General features: G+C 48.9%; 1 protein-coding gene across 1 annotated transcript in view; it reads left to right on the plus strand.

The window, feature by feature from the left end:
• The first annotated feature begins 39 nt into the window (after nucleotides 1-39).
• The window catches only part of SLC25A22 (solute carrier family 25 member 22), a 52,373-nt gene continuing 36,425 nt past the window's right edge, over nucleotides 40-15,987 (plus strand). Inside the window, exon 1 of the mRNA XM_064657654.1 lies at nucleotides 40-138. The gene's annotated coding sequence lies outside the window, so the exon portion shown is untranslated. The remainder of the gene's footprint in view (nucleotides 139-15,987) is intronic.

Here is a 15,987-nt window from a genome sequence, read left to right on the forward strand (position 1 = left end):
CGGCGGCGGCGGCGGCTGTTCCTGCGCCGAGCGCGGCCGGAGGGGGCAGAGCTGAGCCGGGCCGGGCCGCGCCGCGCCAGGAGCTCCGCACCCCGCGCCGCACCGTCCCCGGCCCCGGCGGGAGCCGCCGCCGCCTCGGTAAGTGCGGGTACGGCCTTTCCCCGGCCCTCCGGGAGCGCCGCCGGGCGTCCCGGCACCCCTCCTGCCGCCGGGGTGCCAATCTCCCCCCCCGGCCTGGCCCCTGCTGTACTGGCCCCGTCGCCGCTCACCCCGGCCCCTCACTTCAGGGCTGTGCCGGGCGCCCTTCCTGCACCCCCCCTCCCTGCGGGGCCGTCATCTCGCCCCGGGGGCTGCGGGCTGCCCTGGCCCGCTGCGTACCTCCGGGAGCTCCGAGCTCCCCCGATCTCCACCTCCCCTCCTCATCCTGGGGGTTTTAAGGCTGCCCAGCCCTTCCCCTCCTCCCTGGGGCCGGGGTCCCTCTGCCGGCCCTGGGGGCCCGGCGCTGGTCGCCCCCCGCTTTCCGTGGTGCGGGGGTTGCCCTTGCGGGGCGCGGGGGCTGCAGCCTCGGCGCGCCTTCCTCTCCCTGCCCGCGCCGGGGAAATTGCGGGTGACACGTGTGCGGTGCCACTGAGCCCTTTAGTGCCGCGGAGCTGCTGCTTTTTGTGTTCAAAGCGGCTTCAGAATTTCTCCGGGGCTTCTGGTTTCTGGGGCGATTCGTAGGATTCTCTGGCCTCCCTGGTCGCGGGGCAGGGTCCTGCATCTAAGCCCCTCTGAGCTCCTTCCAGACTCTCCTAAGCCAGATCTGTGCCTCTTTGAGGTAGGTCAAGGTTATTGTGCTCTTCATTCAGTGGATGGGGAAAGTGGAAACACGGACAGACTGTGGGATTTCCTCAAGGTCACCCCGGGAATTGGACCCCAAGCATCCTCTCCTCTCCTCTCTCGCTGCACCCTCTGCAGCTGCTGTGCTCCTGCTGGGTGAAGGCAAAGTTGTGGAAATGGGATTTTCCAATGCCCCAGGCCTCTCTCCTGCAGAGCCTCTCAGCTTTTAGTTTCTTCACTTTGGCAGGTGTCAGAGCAGGATTCCAGCTATATTTGTTGGGCCTAATATCGTGTAGCTGTTAAGTATTTACAGTTAAATACTAAGTGTTTTTACCATAGTATGTTCATCTCTGAGAGTCTCGCTGCTGTTAGGATCTGACCTCGTGGCATTGCTGCTGCAGTTGGGATGATATCTGCAGTGATTTTTGATCACTGCAAGTAACTGTGGCTTTGCCTCTCAGAACTCGCTTCTGGCAAATGCAAGCAAAAGGCAATTGAACTATAGTGGTACTCGGCTGATAACAGTGTATCCTGTGGGACTGGGTGGTGGTTGTCTTCTTGTCCGCTGCTTGTGTTTTGCTTTGCAAGCTGTTACGACAAGGATGTAGACTAGTTTTAATAGGAGGAGTTACTCTAACCTCTTCCCCAGAAAATAAACGCCAGGATATAATGAGGAGTTACCCCTTTGAGTGTCTTGCCTGTAGGATTTTTTAACTGCGTGCTACTACTTCTTGTTCACACAGGTGCAGTTTTTTTCTGGTGCTGTGCCCTTGGGCTCATCTGTTCACTGAGTGCCTGTCATAGTAAGGAGTGTTATATTTTGAGGGTGGTGGCAAATGTTGACAAGGATGGCTGGCTGAATTGGAATAGGGAACAAATCTGTGTCATAAATTGGAGCCCTGCTCTGTTCTGAAGGAAAGTCTGCAGTCTTGTTTGATGTCCAGCAATCTTGTTAATGTCTTACTAAGATGCCAGAACCCTAGAAGATCCTCCTGCTGCCATTTTAAGAAGGGGTAGTGTGCTGTATTAGGTTACTAAAAAGTAGAAATCACTGACAGCTTGTCAAGGCCATTTACTGCTCCTTTCCTGCCAGTATTTAAGTTAGTGGGCAAGATGGTAGAAATATCAACCTGGCTGGCCAAGGTGACAGCAGCATGTACATGTGGAAACAGCCCCCTGCTCACTTTTGCGTCATGTTTTGTGTTGTAGGTCTCTGGCAGGGCAAAGGTGTGATGGAGTGAAGGCACTGTGATGCAGCAACTGGTGTTTGGTGTGCCTTGAAGCTGGGGTGCGATGAGGATTTGGAGCTGTGCTCTGATGAGGGTGTTATAATGGGGAAAGTTTTGCTTAGAAGCTGTAAACATTTCATGTGCCTATACAGTTGTTCTTGCGTAATTGTTGTCATTCTGAGAATTGTGAAATAGTAGGAGGGCATGATTTTCTGGAGAAGGGCAGCAGCGTTTTTAGGTGGGGAAATGTGCTGTGTTTAGCTACAGTAAAACGTACGTATAGAGCCAGCATCCCTGACCAGGGGTCCACTTCCACAGATTCCCCTAAGAACAGCTTTTCCACGACGGCTAAAGCCCAGTCTAGGGAACACCCTCATTGCAGAGTCTGCAATGGTGTGGAAACAGTTAATTGTCTTTGGCACTTCTTGAGGAATATGTTTAGTGCTGATAGCTGGGTGTGCAGCTGCAGGTTGTGCCCGTGGTGGGGGGAAATGATGGGAGCCCCAGGCAAGGAACTATAACCAGATACCAACCCTTTGCACAGCAAAGGGCATAGGGACCTTTGGCATTGGCCAGGAGCTGATGACACAGCAGGAAGACCCCAGACTGTTTGGGTGTCCGAGCTGTAAGAGTATAAAAGCCTTTGTTGGGGGTCTCTCCCAGGAGGCACCATCTTGAGCTGGTTTTTTGTGTTGCTGCACCACAGTTTAATTCCTCTAAGGATCCAGACATCTGAGACTCTGCTGTGGTAAACCCAGGGCTGAGCTGGTAAGGAAACCTTGTCTGACTGTGTGAGTGGGGAGTGTGCAGGGAGACAAGTAGGACACCTGTCAGGTCACTGGAGCCGTGCGATGTGAAAGGGCTTCAGTCCCAGCAGCCCCTTGCTGGGGCCCATCTGGGGTGGTGAGAGTGTGACTCCTGGAGTGGCTCCTGGATAGTCAGACAGGGAAATTTCCTTAATACACTCTGGATTTTATCTGAATAATCTGCAGACAGGAGGCTGTGAGAGTGACTGATGAGTTGCTCCTTCAGCAGGGAGTGCCTTGGTGTGGTGTAAGGCTGCATGGTCTCCATCTCCGGTTCTCCAAGGGGCCAGGCTTTGGGTTTGCTGCTGGGCTGCTGGTTACATGTTTTACAGATGTTGGCAAACCTCTGGACTCTCTTTCACCCCACTGTGGAAATAAAACGCTCTTGGAGGGTAATTGCCAGATTCACCACACTTACTGGAAGATGGTACGTCCTTGTGAAATCCAGCGGATGCAAGGCTTGTGTGTTGGGAAGAAAAGTTTATCAGTGTTGAACATAACTGTGGAGGTCCCCTGGTGCTGGCTGGCAGCAGGTCTGCCTTGTTCCAGCATGATTCTTGCTTTTGTCACTTGATCCTTGGGCTCACTTGGGGGTAGGGAACTGCAAATCTTCTGCGCTGCCAACTTTCCAGTGCCAGCAAGATGCCCTACACAGGGTGTATCTCTTAATGGGCTGGGTTTGTCTGCCTAAAATCACTTTGTGCTGCCAGAATGACACAGAAGAGCTTTGAACTAGGCCTCAAGGGAAAAGGAAAAGAGGAGTAAAAATGCAAAATATTTTTGTTCCGGTGTTTAGGAGAGCCTGTGATAGGGAGACAATGTGTAACCAAACTGGATTTGGAATGTCTGGGACAAATGAATTTCTTTGTGATCCTGAGTGCTGCAGTTCATGTGTATTATGGTAGGGTGCTAATGTCCTGTGAAGGGTTTTTCTGCAGTTTCCCCTTTTATAGGCTGTTCCAGAACAGAGAGGCATTTCTTCCTAAGCCTACCTTCTTCCTGGCCTTTGTTTTTCAGGATTTTTTTTCCCCTGTTGTTTTGTTGATGGGGTGTTTTTATTTTTTATTTGCTTTGTTTTTCCCCAGAATGAAATTTCTACGCAGCTATGGCAGGTCAGTGGTGTCTCAGAGCTGTGCTCCTTCACCCTTGATGTAGCTCTGGCAGAGGCAGTGGAGCAAATTTGGTTTGCACCAGCGGAGTTTGAGCCATCATGTGGGAGCCCTTGAGCAACAGGAAGAGCCTGGGCTCAAAGCCTTTTTAGCCTGTCATGTACAAGTTTGTTAATGTCCTGTTAGGCTTCCAGTTGGACACGCTTTCCTCCCAGCTGCCTCTACTCCCGTGTTTAATTCTGCAACACTGTGTAAGGACAAATGCCTGCACTGCTCCTTCGATAGCAACAGTGCATGTGGGGAAGAAATTGCCTGGTCACAGCATCCTGCCTTCTGCTACTGCAGGTACATAAGGACTGGTAATTATTCCTTTTACATCTGTGTATGCATTCACCTAAATCCTTAATGGTGCTTTCAGGAAATGCAAAAGCCTGCTTTGATGCCTGTGTTTGCATATTTGGGCTTTCTTAGAAGTGGCCAAACATCTGCACAATTAGAAGCTGGGAGAGTTGGAATTGTCAATTGCTTATCATGGCAAAGGAGCTAGGGATGCTGCCTATTGAAAGCAGTGCATTGTTTTTATTTTTTACTGTTGAACATGTTGAACACCGTGGCATTCCTCACAAATGGCTTCGTGGACTCCAGCTGGAGCCGGTTGCCTTGTGTGTCTGCAGTGAGACATCAGGACGTGACTGCAAGCTCCTCTTCTCCTCTGCCAAAGAGGTGTCTGAGATCTGACAGGGCAGTGTGTTTCAACTTCTCTGGTACCTGTGATTTGATGAAGCCATCCTCCTTTGGCAAGGCTGAGTGCTCTGGCTGTGCCTGACTGGACTGGGGACTGTCATTTGGCCATATCCAGCTAACAGTGTGGCGGGTTGCTAGAGCTAATGCTGTGTTGCTCCAGCTAATCCTAACAGCAGATAAATATTTTTTTTCCTGTCCCCTTCTGTTTGTTTTCCAGCACAAAGATAGCAGGAAGAAGGAGGTGGATTGATGCCAAACTTGGATGTTGCTTTAACCTTGCAGTATTGATTGCCTAGTAGTTCAAGTTATTGGGAAAATAAAGTAACAGGAGGTACAAAAGCTCTAGAAAACAAGGCAAAACCCCAGACAAACCCAGTGAAAAGACCTTGTCACTCTAGGTGGTTTGGATTTGTGTCTGGCAGTTTCCTCTTACACATCTGCAAATATAAAAGCTTTGAACATTTGCTGTCTTAGGAGGGCTGTCTACATGGAGATTATATCCTTGGGGAAGGGAGAGGCACCCAGGCAGTGCTGCTTGTTCTGTATCAGAAGAAATGCGATGGGATACTGTTTATTTAATTTGTGGGGTCTCGACTGATCTTAACTTAGTGCAACCTGTGGTAAGCTGCTCACAGGAATGCAATCTTATTTTATTTTGTTAATTTTTTTTTTGTCACTGTTTCTTGTTCTTATTTTGGTAGTGCTCTTGTGGGTGGGTGGCTATCTCTTGTCAAAACTCCCTGTGCCCTGCTCCTTCCTTTGGCGCTGATGCTGGTGTATGATGTATCAGGACAGCTGTCTGGATTTTTTTTCTTTCCTGTGTCAGAGGCATTTTTCCAGAGGCAGGAGGAGAGAGGCTGGTTTTAACCAAGCTGTGAGTTTCCCAGAATAGCATGCATTCGAGGAGCTGGACATGACTGTAGTCACATTGAAGACTGTGCCTGCCCCTCCTGGAGTTTGACTCCGTGGTTGGGGCTCATACTTTCAATTTAAAGGCTGTCCCAGCTATAAGGAACTTTGTGGACAAGGTGGGGAGAGGGAAGGAGAAGGAAATCTTCCTCTCTTATACAGGTCACTGGTGCTTCTGCACTGAGTGACTAACTGGCTTGGAGGAGGTGTTTGGGAAGAGAGAAGGTATGTGTTTTTCTATTTTAATTAAAGAACAAAGATAGGGGACTTTCAGCAAATTATTTTAGTAGGAAAGAGATGCTGTGCAAGTGAGCAGTTGGTTTGGATCAAGCCAGAAGGAAATCCAGTAGCTTGATCCTGCATTTCTGAATTCAGCTTCCAGTGAAGCCCTTTTGCTTTGACAAGGGCTACGCTGTGTGGTGTGGAAGCTCCTACCCAGGAGGAGTGCTGGCTTTGTGTGGATAAGCACATGGAAGGAAGCAGTAGCATGTGATGTGCTTAGTCTGGGGCAGTGCATCTTCTCTTTGGCAGAGGGCAGTTCCCTGTTGCCTGACAGGTGTGGTGGGATGGAAACACCTTCTTCAAGGCCATGTGCAGACTGGGAGCATGTTTGGTGCCCTGTTCAGTGCTGCACTCTTTGCTCTACAGTAGGGATTTATAAAAAAGAAGTAATTGTGTTTTAGGGACAGGCTGTGTCAGGGGCTAATTGTGAATTTGGGTATTGCTTTCTCCTTTGCTACAGATTTAGAGCTCGACCTGGGATAAGCAATAAAATGTCTCTGATTCTGTTCCCTAGAATGAAATGGGGACAGAAGTGCTTCCAGGGTTTTGCCACTTGTACACAATGGCAATGGCAGCTGTTGCAGAATGTATGATCTGATGTAGTAAATGGCCTCTTCTTCTAGGTGTTAAATTTCCTTTTTCAATTTGTGTTGGCTTTTTCAAGACAGGGGTAGTAGCTTCCTTTTCCATGCCCTGGGTAAGCTGAGCTCTTCTCTGTAAGGCAACAGGTGCACTTGTTGTTTCATCTTATCCTTTGGGAGTAGCTGTTGTTTATGAAGGCTGTTTTCTAGGGGTAATAGTTTTTTTAATGGACATAAAACTCATTGTGATGGCCAGACCCCCTTCCCCTGAACTGTCCCACTCGTCTTGTTAGCAACTAAATGTGTGCATGACCTGAGCAGCTGTTGTCTTTTTAATGCTGTTTTTTTATTTTTTGCAGAAACTTACAATGTAGAATCACCAGTGCCCCACTCTGGTTCTTCACAACTAATGGAGAGCTTGAAGGAAATAGCTTGGATACTGAAGTGATAAGCACAACAGAAATGCCAGACGCTATATAAACAACTAAAATCAGCCCCTGGCCCTTGCTGAAAGAGGGATGAGTTGCAGAAATACTTCAACAGATGGTCTGAATTTGACTTTGGAAAGGGGGGAAGAAATGCCAGGCCGCTGCTGAGCTGTGTGTGGGCGCGTGCCCAAGTGCGCCGTGCAGCGTGCAGCCTGCCAGCACGCTCCTGGGGAAGCTGAGCAGGCTGCTCCCGCAGCATCCATGTGCTCGGGAGGCACCTGCGCACTGCTGACTCAGTTTCTGTGGCTCTGCCAGGTCTCTGGTGTGGTGAGGTTCAGCTGTGCCCGCTTGTCAGGCTGCTCTGGTGAAGATGGGCGATGGCCAGTTTGCAGAGGCATGGGGTCAGCTCACGGAGAGAGGCTGCGGAGCTGCTGTGCAGCTTCTGAGGTGTTGCTTGGCACACGGGTGAGATTGTAGGGAGGTCATAGGGTGCAGTTACCGGGACCTGTGTCAGTGCAAATTGAGCTGGTCTGGAGCTGGAAACAAATGGATCAGCTGTGCTAAAGGTCACGTGCTGTTTGGACACACCTCTGCATATATGTGAGCTGGCAAGCTTGCTGGCAGCTTGAAAGGACGTGCGATAGGAGAGGGTTTCCATGTCATGGCTGGGGACTCTGATGAACTCCCGCAGAGCTGGCTGCTGTGGCCAGCCTTCCCTCTTCCTCTCCCCTGATGAGGTTACTGCTCTTGCAGGGGAAGGAGAACATGGGTTCCCCAGATGGGACTAGACCTGGGGTCCTGACACCAACCATGGCAGCAGCAGAGTGGTGCCTCACCTCCTGAGTGGCTCTGCTGTGAGGCAGGCAGGTTCCCATGTCAGTAGCCACAGCTGACTCTGAAGGGGTGGTGCAATGAAGCCCAGAAGTCCTTGTCCAAGGACCTCTTGAGCAGAACCGTGTGTCTTGATTCCTGCATTGCCAAACCATTGTTAGTCTCCCAAGGCAACGTGCCTGCTACACTTCTCACTGGCACGACAACTCCTTGTGTCTACTGCTGCCTGCTGTTCCTGCCACTCACTGTTTGATGAGACAGTGTTGTTTGGTAGTCAGAGCAGAGTTGTGAGGTGTCCTTCAGGGATGATTTTTGTTTGGAAACTTTCTGAAGACAGGTCTAATTCTTAAGCAGTGCAAGATGAATTGCTTCACTGAGGATGTGTCAGGTAAATTCTTGTGGATACATTTGGCAGGTAGCGGCATTGCACTGCACATGCGGAGTAGCCAGGTTAGACATTTAATGTCTAGAGAAGGATTTCTTTTCCTCTCACTCTTTTTCCTTTCTTGTGTTACCCATCCCCTTGCACTCTGTTTAGGTGAGCAGGACTGCACGTGTTGTCATTTGTCTGTAGCCTCCGAAATATGTTATCTTCCTGCTGGGAATGCCTTGCCTGCCTTGCAATCTGCTGATTCAGAGCACTCTGGGTGAGCAGGGAGCCAGTGAATGGACTATGCCATAGACTCTGGAGCCATCAGGCGGTGGTTGCAGTCCCCTTGACAATTCCTCCACTTGTCACAGAGTGCGTACAAGTTTCCCTGGAGGAGCTGCTAACCTCATTAGGAGCAGCATGACCCATGTGGGGCTGCTGCTGTGTGTTTAGCTAGGAACCATTTTGCTATGATCTGAACAGCTTTGACATAAGCAAACAGCTGAGGTGGGGAGGAGGGAAATGCTGTTTGTGATGCAGGAAAAGAGCAGTTGTGTTCACGTACCCCCACAGCAAAGGGACTGGCAGCAGCAGTATCCTGTGGCTGAGAGACAAGGAATATTGATTAACATGACATTTAAGTGGCATTTCTTCTAGTATACTGGGAGCATTAGTCAAAGTCTACCTTCAGCTCTGAGAAGTAATGAGATAAGCTTCCTTCCTCAGAGAGGTCTCTGCCTGCTGCTGCAAAGTGTTTGGCAGGCTGGGAGATGTCCTTTTGTTATCCTGTCAATTCTGTATGTCTGGTCCCTTGTACAAAAGGCACCTGAAGTACACCTTTGGCTCTGGCAAGCAGAGCTTATGTGGTGGCTCCTGCTCCATGCTTCTCAGTCACCTTGCTTTAGGTGGAGCCCAGCTTCTGACTCTAAAAGGTGACACAGGAGGGAGTATGTCCTTTCACACCCTGGGGTCCTCTTTGATTAACCTGAGATATTTTAGCGTTGGTTCCCATGTTGGTGGCTCTCGGGGCACTGTGGCTTTGCTACAGGGACAGGATGTGGGGTTTGATGGATGCTTTCCACTTCCAGTCAAGCTCAAGCTGTCCCTCTTTGGGACACTAAGTGACAGCTATCAGTTGACACATAGACCCACAGGGCTCTGGATTTCTAGGTCTTTTAAAAAATTCTGGTGAGGGCCCAGAAGCTCTTATCCCCCAGGCTTCCCTGGAAGGATTCTTTTTCTGTTTCATTGTTTTGTTTTTTTTTTTTTTCTGATGTGCACAGCAGGCAGGCTGCAGGCTGCTGCCAAGAGGGGCAGCCCTGCTTCCACTCCTGCCTCTCTCTGCTTGTGCCAGCAAAAGCATTTGTGTGTTTGCAGCTACATATTGACCTGGGAATAGGCCTGGTCCAAAATGAATTCTTCAATTTGCTGAGGGAGGGGAGAGCTCCCTTCTTTTTTGGCAGTAGCCTGATGTTATGCTGGGCTAGCAGTTGAGTAACCACAGCCTCTTCTGGGAAAGAAAATCACATGTCATAAGAGAGATGCAATTGCCAGGGGCTAAAAATCCCTGGTACTGTTCCCTTCATGAGAATATTTGCACCTTCTTTGCCAACACACTGCCAAGACTGCACTGAGCCTGTAGCAGTGCCTCTTTGTGCAGGACAAACTGTGTTGTGCTACCTTTCCACAGCATTGGGTCTCACCTGGTGCCTGATTGTAGATTCTCTCTTTGAGGGGGAGATACAGCATCGTGTCCTTACTGCCAGAGAAGACTGTTGCTTTTCAGGTCTCCTAGGGATGGCCCTGTGTACTGCCAGACTCAAGTGGTATAGGAAGAAGAGAACAGAGGGTAAAAACACCCCAATGCCTTTCCTTTGCGCCAGCACAATCCCCTAGCGCGCGCAGGAAGAGCATGTGCTTCAGAAAGCACTCGGTGAGCACCTGTCCTTGGAGATGCAAAGAAGTATGACCCACTTCCTCTCCTCTTCCTATCCCTCCCTTGCATGGTAAGAAGTGGTGGCAGTGTCTAGCAGACACCCTTAGTGTGAACATAGCTGATTCTGAGCCTTCCTCGCCAGGGGTGGCAGAGGTGAGGGATCTGGTTAACCTTGGGCTGAAGAGGTGGGAGGCTCCTCTCTGAGTGCATCTGAACCTTGCTGGGATTGTGTCTCTCTTTCCTGATGTTCTTTTGCTTCTCCCTGCTGCAGCTTGTCCTGTTTCTGAAGGTTCTGTTCTTATTTTGACATGGGAGGTACGCACTGGCCTGCCTGCCTCCATTGCCAGATAGGTTAAGGGAGGATATTGGGATTGCTTAACTTGGCTAAGCTCACGCTGCAGGCTCTGCATGCTGCCTGTCTGGCTGAGCTGTCCTGGCTGACTTCAGGGACATGGAGGAGACAAGTCTGGGTGAGGAGCAGCACATGGCTGAATGCTGGGTGACTTGCAGCCCTTGGTGCTGCTCCGTGGCTTGTGGCTGCTGGTACCATGTGGTCCCTGTGGGAAAGGGGTTCCCTACAGGGTCTCTGCCTCACAGTGTGTCAGCAGTGTCATCTCAAGACTTGTGACGTGCTCTGGGCCACAGAGGTAGGAAGAGAGAAGCTGGCTGGACCTTTGGAGAGAGGATCCTGTGTCCATCATTGTACCGAGGGCTGGGTGAACGAGCAGGGCTTTTTGCACCTTAGCCAGGCAGCAGCTGGGCTGACCGCGCCGTAGGGTGCCAGCCACAGCACTCTGGTGCTGCTTCTCCAAAAGCCCTGTCAAGGCAAGTACTTTCCACTCTCTCTCAGCTATTATGAAAGAGCCTGGGTTTGCTGCACCCTTCTCTCACTTGCCCTCAGGGCATGCTGGGCTTGTTTGAATTAATGTAATTAGCACATGCCTTATTAGCTCACTAAGGCACAAAGAACTCATGTATATTTGTAGCCAGGTTAAGCAGCCCCTATTAATTTAATAACCGTGTCCTCCTCAGTGCACAGCAACAGTTAATCACCGGTGGTGACTCAGGACCAGCCAGTATGGAGGAAATCTGGGCAAGGTGTATATGTGTGCGGTTCTCTTTTATTGTGTTGTATTTTTATTAACGAGCAGAGCTGTGAAGGGAATTAGCAGTAGATGGAAGGGAGCTTTCAGTGCGGGTTTACTAAACAGCCAGCCTTGGATGTTTCCTATGCCCTGTGCTGTCTGTAGAAAAGGATCTGGAGAATGAATCAGCGAAATATAACACTGACTGGGAGGTGGAAATATGCAGAAATAAACTTCAGCAACCCGTGCTTGGAACTCTGCTCCAATCAGGTTATGTACTATTTTACTTCATTGTCTACCCTTTTCCCCCCGGTGAGTCCTGGGGCAAGGAAGTAGCTAGTGTATTCTGGTGCTGCTCATATCTGAAACTGTGAAAGAACAAGGTTCTTGTGAAAGAACAAAAATAGTTGCAAGCAATTTCATTCTCTGCAGCACTGTGGTCCTCTGTTCCTTTTACTGGCCTGGGACTTGCCACACACAGCGCTTGGCTAGGTCCAGTGGAAAGCTGCCAGAATGCTTGCCACCAGGTGTTTTGTGGGTTTGAATGTTTTTTTTGCTGTTTGTTTGCTTGGTTGGTTTGGGTTTTTGTTTGGGTTTTTTGTTTGTTTTGTTTTTTGGGGGTTTGTGGGGTTTTGTTTGTTTGTTTGGGGGTTTGTTTTTATTTTTAAATTTTTGTTTGTTTAGGTTTTTTGTTTTTGTTGGGAAAATAAAAGTCTGTGAGACTGTGGGATGACAGCGGATGCACATGAGTCCATATGCAGCAGGTTGAAACAGATAAATTTATTTGTCCTTCCTTAGAGCCCATTCTCAGGACAGCCCAATTTTTGAGTGAAGGTTCTGTGAGTGGTTAGTGGGATGAGGAACTGCGATGGGTGAAGAGCTGCAGAGGTGTCCATGAAAAAGTCTGTGGGAAGATAAACAGCTTCTGGGGTACCTCAGATGCTACCCAGAGGTGGTGATTTTTTTCCCCCTTCCTCCTCTTTTTGTCCTTTGTTTCAGGGGCAGGAAGGAAAACTGCTCAGCTTGGTGGGAAGGAGTCTTTCCAAGCAGGATCAGAGTAGCTGACTCAGAGCTGTGAACTGCTTGGCACACACCAAGATAGGAGGTGTTTTTCCAGGGCAGCTTTTTAGCCAGTGTCCTGGTTTTAGCTGGCATAGAGTTAATTGTCTTCCTAGTAGCTGGTACGGTGCTGTGTTTGGATTTAGTATGAGAATAATGTTGATAATATGCTGATATTTTAGTTGCTGCTAGGTACTGCTTACTCTAAATCAAGGACTTTTCCATTTCCCACTCTCTGCCAGTGAGGAGGTGCACGAGAAACTGGGAGGGAGTATGGCATCAGGAAAGCTCTGACGTAGTTGCCATCATGGAAACATTTTGGGATGCCTCACATGACTGGAGTGCTGCATTGGATGGCTATAAGCTCTTCAGAAGGAATAGGCAAGGAAGGAGAGGCAGTGGCTCTGTACATTGGGGAGTGTTTTGACTGTCTGGAGCTCAAGGATAGTGATGATCAGGTTGAGTGCCATGGGAAGGTTAACAAGGCCAACATCCTGGTGGGAGTCTGTTACAGACCACTCAACCAGGATGAAGAGGCAGATGAAATGTTCTATAAGCAGCTGGCTGATGTTTCACGATTGCCAGCCCTTGTTCTTCTGGGAGACTTTAACTTTCTGGATGTCTGCTGGAAGCTCAACAAGTGGAGAGGAGGCACTCTAGGAAGTTCCTGGAGTATGTGGAAAATAACTTCCTGACACAGCTGGTAAGTGAGGGGTGGTGCTCCACTAGACCTGCAGTTTACAAACAGAGAAGGGCTGGTGGGAGATGTGGTGGTCAGAGGCTGTTTTGGGCACAGCAGCCATGAAAGTACAGTGTTTTCAATTCTTGGTGAAGTAAGAAAGGAGGTCAACAAATGGATCCAGAAAGGCTGAGCATCCTTTAAGAAGGAAATCTTAGAGGCACAGGAGCAGGCTGTCCCTGTGTGTCAAAAGACAAGCTGGCAGGTGAGAAGGCCAGCCTGGCTGTACAGGGAGCTTTTGCAGGAACTCAGAGGAAGAAAAGGAGAGTTTATGACATTTGGAATGATGCCTTAAGCCCCTAATGGTTTTTATTTTTCTAATACTTGTAAATTTTATAAGTAGTGGAAGTAGACTCTAAAAGCAGCATCCCTTTCCCTGTAGCACCCTTGTTTACACATTCCTTAACCCTCTTACCCCATTCTATGCTCCCTATATCACTCCTACCCCCGAATCCAGTAGAAATGTTTAGTCTTTTGTCAAGGCAAGGCCTAGATTGTTGGCAGAACAGCATATCAGGGTCTAAACCACAGAATACGGTCAAGAATTAGGTAACTATGTACCCTTTGTGCTCTGATGAAGATGAAGATAGGATGAACAGAGGGTCCCAAAATGCACCCCAGACCCATTTTCAGGGGGTGGACCTGGGGCGGTCCAGAGTAAAGGCCACAGGGTGGACACATCTGGGATTGGATGAATGATATTATAAAATGTAACATCTCAGGCACGGCCTGTGCGCGTCTTGTAACATCTTTGCCTTGGCATAATAAACCCTTTCTTATCTCACCCCTAATTAACTGCTCGGGAGATTTTTTCAGCACATAACTCCCACGGCAACAGGAAGAAGGGACAGATGACTCAGGAAGAATACAAGGGTGTCAATAGGTCATGTAGAGAGAAAAATAGAAAGGTGAAAGCTCAGCTAGAACTCAATCTGGCCACTGCTGTGAAAGGTAATAAAAAGTGTTTTTATAAATATACCAGCAACAAGACAAGGCCAAGGAGAATTCCCATCCTTTATTGCATGCTGGGGGAAACAGTGACAAAGGCTGAGGAAAAGCCCAAGGTACTTAATGCCTTCTTTGTCTCAGTCTTTAACAGAAAGATTGGTGATCCTCAGGGTAACCAGCCCTGTGAGGTGACAGGGGTGGAAGTGTTGTTCTGCTGGAGACTTTACAGAGGGATCTGGACAGGCTGGATTAATGGGCTGATGCCAACCGTATGAGGTTCAACAAGGCAAAGTGCTGGGTTCTGCACTTGTGTCACAACAACCCCATGCAGTGCTTGGGGCAGAGTGGCTGGAAAACTGCCTGGTGGAAAAGGACCTGGTTGACAGCTGACTGAACATGAGCCAGCAGTGTGCATAGGTGGCCAAGAAGGCCAATGGCATCCTGACCTGTATCAGGAATATGTGGCCAGCAGGACCAGGGCAGTGATTTTCCCTCTATATTAGGCATTGTTGAGCCCACACCTCGAATCCCATGTTCAATTTTGGGCCCCTCGCTGAAAGAAGGACATTGAAGTGCTGGTGTCCAGAGAAGGGCAATGGGCTTTCAAGAAGAAAAGTCTTTTCTAGTGCTGCATGCAGTGTTCTGAGAAAAAACATACTCATCTTGTGACATGAAGGTGATGGTCATCCATAGCAGTCGGTCGTTGACACAGCTACCACCAAGCTCCTTGACTTAGGGCCATCATCAGTGTCTTGAAGGCCTAGAATAGCATCACATGCATCCTGAACACCCCATGTGATCCCCAGGGCAGGGCTGCCAGGTCTCAGCACAGAGTCCACAGTGGGCACAACACTGACCTGAGCTGTCAGTCCTTCCCCTCTGGCAGCCTTGGGTTTGGCCACAGTGAGCCAACACCATTCCAGGACTACACACTTCAAGGCATCTAGCAGGAACAGCTCTGTGGTTGGTTGTGTTGCTCTGGTGAGGTACTGATGCAATTTGACCTGAAAAGATGCTTATTTCTCCCAACAGGACCACTTGCACCCCTCTCTTTCAGAGGAGAAAGTTGAGAGCCAAGAGCCCTGGTTTTGCTGCTGATAGGGAATGAATGGTCCCTTTCATGCCTCAGGACCTCAGCTCAGTGCTCTACCTCATTCCTACTGAGTGAACTAGAACCCGACCCTTGCTTTCCCTTGGGCTTCTTGGTTGATTGTTTTTAATTACTGTTTTGTACATGGTGATTATTTTAAATTGGGAGGAGGGAACTTTTTTCTACTCTACTGGTCTCTTGGCAGAGCAAGTGAGGGATTTGCACCATGTAGTTTCTCCATGGTATGTCCTTCCAGATCAAAGGGTTGGTCTGTCTGTCACCATCAGCTGGCTCTGCCTTGACCACCACAGATTATTGAAGAGAAATGCTGTATATAAGCTTTTAGTTGTTCTCCCAGCTCTGTCTCCCATCTGCCAGACTCCCAAGTGCTCAGTGAAGCTGTCCTCTTTCTTCAGCTAATGCTGCATTTCTCTGAAGCTGTAATTTCTTAAAAACTGGTACAGAGAACAGATCCAGAGGAAGGTGGATTTAAAAATATTTAGAATCACACCAGTTCAACATGTGACTACATGATTTCTCAATCATGTAGTGCCTTTACAGGCACTTGTAAAGGGCATTGCTGGCAATAAACCCACTTATGTTGTCCAGTAATGTTCAAGCTGCACTTGCTTGTACACCAACATGATCATGTGCAGGCAATTTTCCTATCTCTCAGTTGTCTTGTGCTTCCACTTGTTGGCTCTTCAGATGCAAAATAACTTCGCTCATTATAATCTTAATTTAAATAATCATTTTATGTAGAGGTTGCCACTTACATACATATATATAGTTCATTGTGTTTGCATACGTATAACTTGTTCTGTAGGTACTTTTTATGGATCCCTTTGAACTGGTGGAGGGACTTGCAGGTCTCTACAGACCAAAGATTGGAACTCACCACTATTTTCAAGCAACGTGCTGAGCCTGAATTTTTGCTGTGGCCACGCCCTGAATTCTTATCACCGCATCACTGAAGATTTTATGATAACAGGAATGGAAAGGGTTTTTGGCCTTCTGGCACC

This window comes from Pseudopipra pipra, chromosome 6 (genome assembly GCF_036250125.1).
Source record: "Pseudopipra pipra isolate bDixPip1 chromosome 6, bDixPip1.hap1, whole genome shotgun sequence".
Lineage (NCBI taxonomy): Eukaryota > Metazoa > Chordata > Aves > Passeriformes > Pipridae > Pseudopipra > Pseudopipra pipra.